Source organism: Mirounga angustirostris, unplaced genomic scaffold (genome assembly GCF_029215605.1).
Source record: "Mirounga angustirostris isolate CCGP_5_RB_7025 unplaced genomic scaffold, mMirAng1.0.hap1 SCAF_9, whole genome shotgun sequence".
In the NCBI taxonomy this organism is placed as follows: domain Eukaryota; kingdom Metazoa; phylum Chordata; class Mammalia; order Carnivora; family Phocidae; genus Mirounga; species Mirounga angustirostris.
The window spans coordinates 66,270,249-66,282,748 of NW_026991717.1; the positions used below are offsets into that span (position 1 = coordinate 66,270,249).

Genomic DNA, 12,500 nt, shown 5'->3' on the forward strand with positions numbered 1-12,500 from the left:
TAGAAGCTCCTGGAGGGCAGGGATTTTCGTCTATTTTTTGTTTGTTTTACTGATGTCTCCCAAGGGAGAATGAATGAAAAGTAACTTCATATTGATACATAGCTGCCTTGAAATTATAATGAAAATGGAGAAATATTCTAAAGGTCCAGAATTTCAAAACTTATTTTTCTTTCAAATTAAATAATAAGGGAAAAAAAAGAAAAACGAAGAGAGAAAGAGAGCACCAAAGAGAAGCAGTACAGAAAAAAAATTGTTCTACCCTGCCTACTAAATAAAATATAAGCAAAATCTTAAGTTACTAAAATTTAACAACATTCCTTTTTTTTTTTCCTATGCCAAAAGCAAGCTGACGTTTTGACTATTTTAAAATTCTGTGTACTTTATTTTAAAGATTTTTTATTTTATTATATTTGCCAGAGAGAGAGAGAGAGCACAAGCAGGGAGGGCAGCAGGCAGAGGGAGAAGCAGGCTCCCTGCTGAGCTGAGAGCCCAGGACCCCAGAATCATGACCTGGCCCGAAGGCAGACACTTATCTGACTGAGCCACCCAGGCGTCCCTGTGTAGTTTATTTTAATTTATGGAAAAAAAGTACCAGTACAGCCAAAGTAGAACAAATTTTAAAACATCAAAATTCATAAAATGATGACGTATTTAAAACAGGTCACATGATTATCCTTTAGGAGAAAGCAAGGATGATACATCCTAAATTCCTCCTAGATCCAGACATGACTCCACTTTGCTTATATCATCACAAAACATTAAGCTCAATTTTTAGAGGTGTCAAACACATCTGTTATAGGTACAGAAACTTTGGAATGAACAAATTAATATGTTTTCTGGGTCATAATTTTAATCTAAATTGAATATGCATCTGTGCGAGGAGCTTATTTCCTTTAGTAGAGCATAGGCCTCTTGAAGGCAGATAACGTGACTTAGCCATTAGACCCACCTCTCCACAGAGCAAGGAGCACATGTTCTGAGAGAGGAAAGAGAGAGAGAGAGGAGGGAGGGAGAGAGAAAGACACACATACAATATGTCAGAATGTCTGATAAGGGGGCGCCTGGGTGGCTCAGTCGGTTAAGCGTCTGCCTTCGGCTCAGGTCATGATCCTGGGGTCCTGGGATCGAGCCCCGCATCCAGCTCCCTGCTCAGCGGAGAGCCTGCTTCTCCCTCTCCCTCTGCCTGCCACTCTGCCTACTTGTGATCTCTATCTATCTGTCAAATAAATAAATAAAATCTTAAAAAAAAAAAAAGAATGTCTGATAAGAAAATAAGGGAATTTTAAAAACAAAACCTGCCCCTTTGTCACCCCTATTTGTCAACCCCATTTCCTCTAGCCTTTCATACTTTTGCTAAAGGTACTGTTTCTTCCTTTCCTATCACAAAGTCAGGCAAGCAGCCCCAGACAAAGAACATCACGAATGCCAGTGCTGACTCCAAGACCATGCAACAGATGAAGGTTTTGTGAACGGTGCAGCCTACTTTCCTCATCCCCAGAGACCGTAAGATCTCTCGCCCCCACCGCCAAGCATCTAAATATAGAAGCAACCAAATATATAAAATATCAATGAAAGGAATGTTCTTAAACAAGCCATACTTTTCTTCACCAAATGTTTATCCATAGGCTGAAAACTCAACAGGAACAGTTAAAATGGAAATGCAGAAAAACCAAGGTTGAAGTGAGAAATAATTAAAAAAATAAGCCCAATAAACAGGCCAGAGAACATTCTGCTCACCCCATGCCTTGCAGACAAAGGTATTCACTTACTGACCAGCATTTTTGATAATTCACGGAAGAGTGTGACTGAGTATGGAAAAGAACCAAAATCAGGCCCAGGTTTTAGAGGAATTCACCTTTATTTTGATTTCTTCACTTCCGAAAGGTATGGCCCCTAATAATCAAAACTAGTTGATTTGCAAAAACAAAACAAAACAAAAAAGTGTTTGTTAATAAATATAACAGATTTATGAAAATTTAGACCAGACTGAGAAAATTAATCTTTGACACTTACTACAGCATTGACAGGCCTCTTTTTTTAAAGAAGAGTATGCAACCAAAGAGAATTTATCAGTTGGTTTGTAAAGGGCTTTACTTGGGACTGATGTAAAATAATTTCATCATCGAGATGAGTGATAGGCAAGGACATATGTCTGCTCAATTTATGGGTAACATGCTGGGGGGGGGTTAAAAGATTAGAATGTGTAACACACATTTAATTCCTGAATCTAAATAAAAGTTGTCCAGTGAGATTATAACCTGAAGTACAAAATAAATATCACAAGTCATATATTTGTATATAAGTAAGTGACTGAATAAGGAAATACAGGAGCCAAAACTTCCTTACAGAAGAATTCCAAATAATATATCTACATAATCCTCTCTCTAGGAGGTGGAGTTAAATCTTCCTCTTCAGCTTGAGTGTGGGCTAAATTTAGTGACTTTATTTCAAAGAAGAGAGTTTGGAAAGGGAAAAACAGTAACTTAATAGTAGAGAAATCTGGCAAACATTACCTTAAACAAGAGATTGAGGTTAACACAACCAGGGATAAGTTGTATTGGTATCATGGACTCCCTGATAGGATAGGATGATAAGGAAACTTTCCCTCTGTGCTATTCTTTTCCAAATTCTATAATCCCAGCCTAATCATGAGGAAAATGTCAGAAAAATCAAAACAGAACCATTACATAGAATACCTGATTGATATTCCTCAAACCCAATAAGGAAAGACTAACTGTCACACACCAGTCGGGATGTAGGAAACACAACAACGAAATGCCATGGGGGATCCTGACTGGACCCTGGACCAGCCAAAGGCTGTCAGTGGAAAAAGTGGTGCAATTCAAATAAAGCATGGAGTTTGGTTAATAGTAATCTACCGACATGGGTTTCTTACTGGTGACCAACATATCACAGTAATGTAAAATTTTAACATTAGGGGTAATTAAAACTGACCAGCAGGTACAGGGAGGACTCCATACTATCTTGGCAACTTTTCTGTAAATCTAAAATTATCCCAATAAAAATTTTACTAAAAAAAGTTACAGATTTCTAGGGGAATTGCTGCCCCTAGATATGAGCTCATGAAAAATTTAACCCTTCCATTACCATTACCAACAACAAAATAAAAAAACTCCCATTGCTTTTGACAAAGCATTGGCTAAAAGAATTCCTGAAGTATAAGATATAGTTATATACAAGAATAAAGGGTTATAAATTTCCACAGTACATATATATAGGTAGGCCAGACATACTGTTGTTTTGTTACTATAAGAAAAAAACACATTAAGTTAAACTAGTAAAAGAATTCAGGAAATTGAGTTCATCCTCTCATTCTATGCTACTTCAATAAGACCAAAATTAATCTCTCCCCATACAGAGCATCATAAAAAGAATTCCAAGAGGTTTCAGAATCTCTGAAATTAACATAGAATTCAAATTTCAAGAGTACTGAAAGAAGATGAAAGATAAATTAATTCCTTTGTATGTTTTAAGGAACTATCGGAATATTACTGCCCGTTGCTACAAAAGTTACTATCATTTGAGTGCCTATTATGTGCCAAGCACCATGCTAGGTACTTTACAAAATCATCTTTAATCTGTATAACACTGAAAGGTGGATGTTATCTGATTTTGAAGACGAGCAAACTATGGCTGCAAAAGAAGCTACCCAAAGCAATAGTAAGAGATCAAACTGGGATTCCAACTCTGTAAGAGGAAATACACACGAATTGTAATAGATGAGATTTAAGTAGAAAGAAGATCAAGTCTTCTCACATTAAAAGAAGCTAAGCACTCGGGGAAATATCTAAGCAATGCTGTTAACTCACACTCATTAAATAATGGAAAGAAGTAGACTCTGAAATTAGATTTAGGTCCCTTCCCTTCTCATTGCTTTTGTTTGTTCCTTTGTGCATTCAGATACGTAATGAGGGTAAGCAGAAGAACAGATAGATGTAGGTGGTCTGAGATCAAGTCCCAGTTCTTGCCCTTTCTAAGGGTACAGTGAGGCTGGTCATTTATCCCGAGCTTCTGTTTATCATTTATATAACCACAAAATAACATTTGCCTTATCTATGTCAAAGCGTTATTGTATGGGTCAAAGAAAACTTATGAAAACTTTTTTAAACAATAAGGTTCTATTCATGTGTTTCATGTGTTATCTATAAAATTCCTTAGCATATCCTCTCAATCCTAGAGTTCTAAGTAAATGGTAGGTTTTTATTACCAACAAAATATGTAATTCAAGTCAACTAATATATAGAGATGTGAGACCAGGAGATGAATCAAGAGAAGGAACCAAAAATTATTCCTGTATTATTATATAAACTGTCTTCTTAGATCAAAAGCAAAAATGAGAAGTTGGAGGTTAGGGAGCTTAGTGAAGAAGATAAATCATTTACCTACATACACAATTTAGTCTTAGCAATAATAATTTGGTAATCCCCATTAAAATACAAAAGCTCACTTGTATACAATGATATCACAGATCAACCGACTATGATCCAAATGGTCAAAGCACAGGCCCTCGATGAAGCAGAAGTTACTCACCATCAACAAGGAAGCTCTACTCAAAATGCTGCATTTTATGTCCTTGCAAGGCACAAGAAAGTAGCTCATGTTGTCTGTACATTTTTATCTGGTTAATGAATAAATACTATTCATATATTCCAAGAATGTTGTTTATCAAGCTTCTCAAGCAAAGAGTTACTTACAAAATGAAGCAGGAAAAAAACCCTACAATTATCTCATTCTTAAATATATTAGCATCCGCTCATGAATTAGGAGAAAGTGGAATTCCTAAATTCTCAAATCGTGACGTAATATTGGTTTTATTGATTCTCTGTACAATTTGTGGGAGTACCCAATCATTATTTTGACAGTTTTATCATAAGGTAATAGACTTCCTTTTAGATAATTGCAGTTACCACATTCAATTTCAGCCTTCCATAGGATTTTTTCCTAGATACAGCTTTACTGTCAGTCCTAGATCACATTACTTTCTTTTTATAGCTATACACACAAAGCATTTTAGGCGTTACACCTAATTATGTCAGCACAATAACAATTTAAAAGCTCATCATGAAGAAGTAAAGGTTAAGCACTTATATGTTAAGACTCCTTTTTATGAAGACATATAGTGCTATATGACATAAGTAAATGAATTACACAAGCACTTAAAAGTCTGTTTGAGAGTTACAAAAAAATAAGACTCTTTTTTGGATAAACTGGGAAATTTGAGGAGTTTGTAACCAAGCAATAACATTGGTGAACTACAATGTTGACTTACAAACTTTCTGGCTCAGGAAAATGATTTACCCACACAAGTTTCACGATACAGAGTTGAGTGACAAAATACTTTTTTCCTAGGGAAAAAGCGTAGGTGCTTTTCCTAGAGCACAGGTTCTGGAATTATACTGTCGCTAATTAATGTTTGACCTGGGGCAAGTCCCTTAAGATCTTTGTGCCTTGGCTTCCTCATCTGAAAATGGGAATAATACTACTTGTCTCATAAAGTTGTTCTGAGGATTAAATGTCCAAGTGGTAGAGCTCTTAGAAAGTACTTGGCATATAGCATGTGCTATATAAATATCAGCTATCATTATTGCTTATTTGAATTGCCTTAAGCAGCTAAAAACTAATAAAGAGATAAGGAGCAAAACTGAAGGGTGATCTAAGCCAGTGGATAGAGTGACAGATATACAACCAGGGCCAAGAGATGAGCTCTACTCATGGAATGTGGAAGTATTGGGCGTTCCAACGCTAGAAGAAAAAGCAAATTTGCAGTTCAGAAGTTCTTTGCAGAAACAATGAATTAGGCTGAAAGGAACTCTAAAGACTGAGGCCAAAACTGGTTGCCAAGGCTTAACACTAAGTGAGAGATCTCAGCTCAGGATTCAGCACAGATCTACACAAGAGGCACAACACTCAGGAACATGACTCTGACAACCTTGCAATCTCCCATTAGGTGTGTCTATCTGTCAGGGAAAGGGACAAGTGATGGCAGGGATGGCGTCAGAGACTAGATAGCAGAGGGGAGCAACTGCAAAGAGGCTAGGCTTAGCGGCAATTCAACTAAGCTGTTAACCCCCCTGAAAAATATGAGCCACGATAATTCTCAGTTCAGTGCATTTCATCATTTGGGGAGGAACAAATCTCTTGATTTCCATTCTGTAATTTCTACATTCCACTTCATAATTATAAATCTAATTACTTCAGAAAACAATTTGGTGTCTCGCTAGACTCAGACAAAAATTCTGTTATCCCTAGTCAATTTACCTGATTAAAAAAAAAAAAACTCTAAACTAAGAAGTAGCTCCTTAATTAAAAGGGGCAACTATATAATATAATTTGGCACCCAAATTAACTACTTCTCTCAAGATACACAAAAGGCGTTTCTAGTAAATTCTGAAATGACCAGAAATGTCAATAATCAGTATCTCAAATCAAACTAAAAAATAAGAAATACTGACGAAAAAAAGTTTTTCTTATTTTTCAATCTTTGTAAATAAAAGCATTTTTTTAAGTTCTAAGAAGATTCCACTTTATCGTAAATTCATTTTCCCTAAAAAGAAAAAAAAAATTACATGAAGTCAGGACTATACCAGAAGATTTTGCACATATAAGCACCATACATTATGAACCACTTTCTTAAAGGTTTTTTTTTTATTCTGGTAAAATACACATAACATAAAATTTATCATGTTAACGATCCGTAAGTGTACCATTCAATAATAATGAGTACACTCGTGTTGTTGTGCAACCATCATCGCCATCCATCTCCAGAACTTTTTTTATCTTCCTGAACTGACATTCATACCCATTAAATAATAACTCCCCATCCCCTCCTCCTTCTGGGCCTAGACCACCACCATTCTACCCTGTGTTGCAATGAATTCGCCTACTTGAAACACCTCATGTAAATGAAACCATACAATATTTGTCCTTTAGTGTCTGACTTACTTCATTTAGCATAATGTTTTCAAGGCAATATGAACCAATTTTTATTTCCTGACCTTTCCCGAAGTCCCAGTTAGGGTGGTGGGGATTATTTCTGTCAAAATCAAGCAACAACGTGTCATCAATCCTTGATTACTCTTATCTTTTAGATTGTGAGGCAACTCTGCAATCCCTTTGGTCCTGCCCCAACGACCCTCTCACCATCATCCCCCCTCCTCCCCTAACAGCCTGTTCACTCATTCAGTTTGCTTTTTTCACTTTAAGATTTTCCTTATAAGCTTTTGAGAAAAATACAAAGGGAGGAAGAACTTCAGTATTGTATCAATGTTAACAGCCAAGGTAGATTATTTTTAATTTCAAGTAACCATCCTCTGCTTATACCCAGGATCATGGATAACATAGAGTTCATTAAATGCCCCTGACTTGTATATAAAGCATAGCTGGAATCTAATTTCCAATTCTGAGCTTCTTGAATGACAAAAGCTTTCAGTGTAATTGTTATCATTAATATTTATCATGCAATGAATATGCTTCTATACTTCTTTTTCAAACTAGTGAAAATAAGTCATTTTTCTCATTCCACCAGTTGTAAAAAGCAAGTCTAGACATAGATAGAAGAAAATGCCTACCCACTGATACAATTTTTATCAACAAACACTGAGGGTCCAAAATAAGCTCAAATTCCTACCCCTCGAATTCTACCTGAACTGTCCAGACAACAAGCCTTAAAGTATAGAATAGAATACAGTAGAGCTTTCAAGAAATGGAAAACATCATATGGTGTCAAAGCTTGAAAAGTCTTTTAATTAAGACTTTTAAAAATGCTTGAAATTATATAAAAGGCTGAAGAACACCCACCTGCAATATGTAAGGAAATCATATTTCTCATTAAATAAACGTATAATCAATAAACAAGAGGTTTGGAAAGAGTCAGAAGCAGCCCCCTCTATACTAAGCTAGAGAAGTTCCATGCGTTTACTTCCTCTCAATGAGGCACTTATTTCTAGAATATGCATTAATTCCTTACATTCATTTTACCACCATTTAGGGAGCAGAAAAATTTAAGGTACCATGCAAATGGAAATTCAATCATTAATTATTTTAAGGATTAAGTAATAACTTGAATACTTAAGAATCGAATGAGGAGTCACATATAGAGTGGGGAGTGCCGCCTCCTATTTCAAGTGTCTTAGAAAAAAACATTCCATTTACAGATGATGCAAATCTACACTATGTTCTTGAGAAGGAGCCCTAAATTTCCAACTTTACAGAAGCATTCTGTAAGATGTGTTCTGGTACCTGCATTTAAGGAGCCCAAAGTGAATTAAAATTTTTTACCTTCCCCAATTCAAGGCAATTCTTATTTCTATATTATGGGATACACCAGTTTGAAATTTCCAATTCATCCTAGGCTCCTTTCACTTACTCATCACCAGTGTCCAGTACATTGCAGGGCCTATAGACTTTATCTCTTCTTTTACTTCCACTGCAAACTCTAATTCAGACCTGATTTAAACTTTCCAGGAATAATTAATAGCTTATTAGTTGTTCTTTCTCACTACATCCAGTATTTCCTCACTTCGATCCATTCTTCATAGTGTTGCCATGTTATCTTCAACCTTGGTTTTTAATTGCCATCACAACACACAGTTCTGTGTCTCAATTCATTATAGAGTGTATCACAAATTATAACGATCACTAAGTAAATCTGTAGGTGCTTTTTTTAAATAAATGAAAGTTGACTTGGATATTTAATATTACTGTTCTTCAACTGTTTCCCAATACGCTTTCTTGAGTGGGAGAGGGAGTGGAGTAACAGAAAAGTGTTAGGAATTATGGAGAATCCTGGTTACTGCTATGTAAATGATATCCTTCGCATCTGTCTTGTTGAAAAGCCCTACCATAAATAAATAAATAAATAAAAGCTCTGATCATGTCACTCTGCCATTTAGAACCATCAATGGTTTCCCACCGCCTGCTAATTTAAATACAAACACCCACGTCTGGAATTCAGTATCTTTATCATATGATCCTAACTGAATCTGGCCAACTTTAATTCCCACCATGAATCTACATATGAGCTTTTTAGTTAGCAAGTCTGGACTATTCTTAAGCATACCTTATACTTTTCCATTTTCTTTCCTTGGTTCACATAGTTCTCTGTCTTAAACGGCCTTCCCCTGCAGCGATACTCCCCAAGCCCATGAAACCTCCTCTAATTCTGTAAACCAAAAGGTACTGACTCCTTCCAGCATGTTTTTACCTCTAAAAGCACATATAGAAAGATAATTATTATGTATGTGCTTCACACATCCCACTAAGCTGTGAGTTCTTTGATGGAAAATTTGTGAGTTTTATTCCTTTTTCCATCTACCACAGTACCTAGTGCTCAGGATATAGACAGCACTCACACAGTTCTTGATGAGCTGCAGAAGAATAAAGCACATGAATCCCAAAGGAATCAATGTTTCAGTATTGTTAGTAAGGGACTACTCTTAAGTCTAATCAGATCCATATCACTAAGAACTATGACACTCAATTCATTTATTCATTCATTCATTCACAGGTTTAATATTTGAGACTTAATGGGGAGTAGAATGTGTGCTAAAATTGGAGAGCACGATACAACAACAACAACAAAGGTAAGGTCTTTAGCCTTCTTGTAAAAGTTAAGATGGGAAGGTGAGATCCCAGGGGTAGATTTTGCAACATGGAATTAAAATTCAGGGTTCCTTAACAACCCAGTCTGTAACTGGTCAATTTCACTCTCCATTGGTACAATTAGAAAATGTGAAAAAAACAGGGAAAAAGATGCATTTTGATACTTAAAGGGTCTGTTCAAAATATAAGGACTTTCACTTTTAAGAAAACAGACCCAAATGCAATTTACCTATTACTCATTATTAATCAAAATGCTGTTGGTCATATTCTACGCTAAGAAGAAAGACTACTGAGTGGGGTAGGGCTCAATCACTGGAACTGATGGCATGATAGTAAAGAGCTCTTCATCTCCTGCTTTTGCCCAGGTCTGTAATGTGACATGAAAACCTGCAATCCTATTCTGACAGCATTTTCCCAACAATTATTCTAACTGGTACTATACTCACAATAATGCAGTAGAAGGAGTTTGATGAGGAACTGGTAGCCTTGAATTCCAGCACTGCCATTCACCACTATGCCGTTTACCACCACTTGCGTTTATAACTTCTTACAGTCTGTTTCCTAACCTGTGAACTGGCCTTCTGTGCCTCACCTACCTCAATGGGTTATTCTGAGGCCACAGAAAACCATGAAAATGCCAACTATATTTCCTCACATCTCATTTGGATTTCATGAGGAAAAGAAAATGGCACAATGTGAGTTAACTTCCCTATACTGTCTATTTGAGAAGAAGAAAGAAACTCAGTTCAGTTGAACAGATTTAATTTGGAATCTGGGCTCTAGGGTCAGCTTTATGTAGCAACAATTAGGACCATGGCCAAGTCACTTACCTTCTCTGAAACTCAGTCTCTATACCTCTGCTATCAGTATGTTAGTTTTGTTTTAAGGGTGAGCAATAGTACGACACAAAAGTATTCTAAAGGACTGTAAAACATTATTTAACCAGGGGCAATAAAAAAGTGAGTACAACAAAACTGTTTGTTCTCAAAGTGCCATTTAGGGTTCTTTCTAACTACTGAGACACTGGGCAGAATGTACATATCATACTCTAAAAATTAACCCACAGAAAAGCCCACAGTGCTCCTTAAAAGTGGATATTATTAAAGTATATATTACTGAAATCACGTTTTATGTGTCCCATGTTGTTAGTTACACCTTTTTAGAGAAAGAAAACAATTTAAAACTGAGCATTGATCTAGTGAAAGTAATAGTACATACACAGTACTCTCCACTCCCAAAGGAATAGGATTTTTCCCCCCATTTCTAATTTTAAAAGGAAAAAATTAAAAATACAAACCAAGACTGACTGAGACTCGCAGCTCATTAAAGCTGAGGTGATTTCCCCTATATAGAATTCTATTGATCGCCATAGTCCACACTAGACAAAAAGTGTGGTCAGGGAGGGGGATGATGGATGCCTCTGCCAATAGCACTGAACAAACCTGTTAGCTAATTGCTACCAAAGACAATTATCCCCGCATTGTTTCATAATGGAAACACATTACAAAACTCTAATATACACACAGGGAAATTTGATGATTTGACTGCGGAGCCATGTGCATTGAATTTCATTGCCAAAGGCCAGCCAGGTCGCTGCTGTGAAGGGGAAGAAAGTGTCAGAATATAAGCCACAGTATTTTAAAGCTCTTTACTTCAAGGGTGGGGGTGGGGAGGAAGGGGGAAGAAAGAAAAGAGGAGGGATGAGAAAGACAAAGAAAAGAAAGGAAGACAACCCAGCATCATCCTCCAACTGAATGAAGTTCTACAATCTGGCAATAATTTTAACATTTTTCTGTTATTTTTAAAATGATAAACCTCTAACAATGGTTTGTTAGATAATCATAAGATTTTTTTAAAATCATTTTCTATCCAGAAGAGAATTTCAAAGCTTTTTGACAGGCAGGCAGCCTACTGGCAAGTGCAGAGTTAAAGAGGTGGCTTCACAATAGCCTGGTATGATGATTAAAAATAACATCAAATTTCTGTCACGATTTTACGTAAAGGAAAAAAAAAATCTGACTCTGTAACAACTCACAGTAAAACAGCCATTAACCCAAACAATTATAAAAGAAAAAGCCTCAAAATACAGTTATTTGATTATACATAATCATAGTGTAATTCAAGCATACAATATTTACAATTGCCTCCTTTCTAAGAAGCCACATTCTTAAAATACCCTTTTTCCTTGATACGTTTCTAAATATGCTCATGTCCTTCTCCAGTGTATTCATGCAAGACATTTAATCCTAGCATTGGAATTATAGGAATCCTGATACACAGTATACATCAAAATTATATTCACTACTATTTAACTCTCCTGTATAAAACGGTACAAAATAAAAAGAAAAATGTACCGAAGATGTGCCAGCATTATAAAGATAAATTAACGGCTACGAAATTTATGATCAACCTATTAACTTCATAATTCACAAGTCAATGAATTCTGTTTTAGTGTGTTTGATGCTGCTCTGTCGAGGCCGGTCTACCTGCTTCAGACTGCGCCGACTACTATTTTGACAAGACGTGGATAGCAGTAGGTCCAAAGCAATCAGAAGGTTGACTTTGACAAATGGCGGCACTGCGGCGAAGTTGAAAATAACACACATCCACTTTAATCTCTTTCTTGATTAAATCGAAACCATACCATTCTGACATCATGTGATTTGCTCATGAAGCATCACTGCAGGTTACTTTAGAGGCTACATCTATTGAAATGATATTGAATTTTTAGGGGAAGTACTTAATTCATTCAAATGAAACCTTCACGAGGTAACTGGGCCACCAGTCACTGATAACTGCAGATTCAAAGAAAATCAAAGGAGAAATCCCTGACAAAGAGTTAAAAAAATAAAAATCCAACGTGTACTATGGAATGATAT

The 12,500-nt window shown here is 36.2% G+C and overlaps 1 protein-coding gene across 9 annotated transcripts in view; it reads right to left on the bottom strand.

Moving 5' to 3' along the window:
- The window catches only part of CDIN1 (CDAN1 interacting nuclease 1), a 205,265-nt gene that overhangs the window by 130,044 nt on the left and 62,721 nt on the right, over positions 1–12,500 (bottom strand). The window lies entirely within an intron of this gene.